Source organism: Lathamus discolor, chromosome 10, assembly GCF_037157495.1.
Source record: "Lathamus discolor isolate bLatDis1 chromosome 10, bLatDis1.hap1, whole genome shotgun sequence".
Lineage (NCBI taxonomy): Eukaryota > Metazoa > Chordata > Aves > Psittaciformes > Psittacidae > Lathamus > Lathamus discolor.
This window is the reverse complement of record NC_088893.1, coordinates 5,641,175-5,642,985: the sequence shown is the minus strand read 5'-3', so window position 1 is coordinate 5,642,985 and position 1,811 is coordinate 5,641,175.

The window sequence follows — 1,811 nt, the reverse complement described above, 5'->3', positions numbered from 1 at the left end:
GTAATGACTCCTGGTTTATTTTTCTTTAGCCCAGGCAGCACCTGCTCTACTCGCAGCCCGGGGCCAGCTTCAGATCAGTACTTGAGTTTTGAGGTAGGTCTCTCATAGCTGGGCTTGAGCAGTGTTTCTTCATCAGGCCCCTCTTTCAAGCTGAAGCAGGAATCTAACTGCAGAATGGGGGGGGGGGGGAAGCCACCAACCCAAGTTCAAAGGCGGTTGTGCTGTGTTACCTCAGGTGGTCTTCTGGAGATGACAAATGCCTGGCAGAGGCAGAAACCTGCCTTTGGTATTGCAGGCACACAACACATGGGTGGGTGTTCTTAAGAAGCTTTTTCCACCCTGCCTGTTGGTGCAGGACAAACCTGGATCAGCAGCGTACTCACCAGCCCCGGTTCCTCCTGTGCCTGAGCTTAGACACATGGATGACTTTCTCCCCCGTCTGGGAAGGTGATGTGTAAGAGACATCATGAGCATAAGGGATTTGAACAGATGCTTTAAGTCTTCTGTGACCTGGTCTTGCCTGGCAGTGATTCTCTGGCTGCAGCTGAGCATCCACCAGTTGTAGCAGATGGAAAAGTTTTGGAGATGGGACATTTCTGCTGGGGCAGAATGAAAAGCGATGCACAAACCCACTTTGTGGCACATAGCTTGTGCTGTCTACAACTGAGGTACAGAAAACCCATCACCGTTCAGCTCATGGTGCAGATAACGGCACTGAGCTGAGATTGGCACAAAATAGTTGAAACAAGGAAAACTAATGCCATCAGTCAGCACATGTCACAGAAGCTGTTGCTTGCAGAACACTGCCTGTGCAGCCTCAGCACCTGGTGTAACCAGGTATGTGGATGGCTGTTGTTCTCAAACCAATGCAAGAATAGTTAACCTTTCACTTTAATGTTAACCTTTCACTGGCAGCAACAGCAAACCTGGCTTCTGCTCTTTGGTTGGGTGCTCCAGAGAGCAGGAGGAGCAGCAGAGCCTCGCTGCTGGGGTGAAGATGCCCCAGAGCCGCCTGGGCTGGTGTCACAGATGCTCCATGCCCAGGCATGCTTGGCAGCTGCTATTGCCCCCCACACTGATATTCTTGGCAGGTTCTAATATCTTCCCCTTCACGTTTCAGTGAGGAAACACAGGAGAGCAGCCACAGGAGCTGTGTGTGGCTCTCCTCCAGTGAGCTGACAGCAGAGGTTACTCCTGCCAGGGTCAGCTCTCTGTTACAGACAGGGCCATGGGAGAGAAAGGTGGTGAACCTATTTCCTTCTTTACAGCCACCAAAAGAAGGGGGCTGGCTCCCATTTACCCTTCAGAAAGCAGCTTCTGTTGCCCACTTGCGTTTGTCCGGGTTGCAGGGTTCAGTGATAGCAGTTGGACTGTCACGGGTTTGAAAGTGCTGATTCAGTGTCCTGGGTTCACGTTTCACATGGAATATTGCAGAGCATCAGGCAGGTTCTTCCTGGCTTATGAACTTGAGCATCCCTTTGCAGTGCTTGCATCTGGGAGCCTGGACTTGCCCTCTGCAGGCTGCATTACTGCATCACAGAGTTTGAAAGGGAGGTCGGTGCTGCCGCGTTGGCATGCTTTCCCACACAGGTGACCAGAGGACACAGGTTTGTCTTTGCAAGCAGGGCAGCATGGCTTCCTGCCTGCCTGCAGGCTGGAAAATCAGCATTTCCCTGGAAGGGATCCAGTCGTCATGAGCTGGAATCAAGAGAATAAAGTAAGTTTCCAGGATGGCACCTGGAGCTGCTTCTGTGCACCTCTGAGTGGTTTAAAGCGCATCCCTGTGCTGCTCCATCTGTGCCTTTTCACAC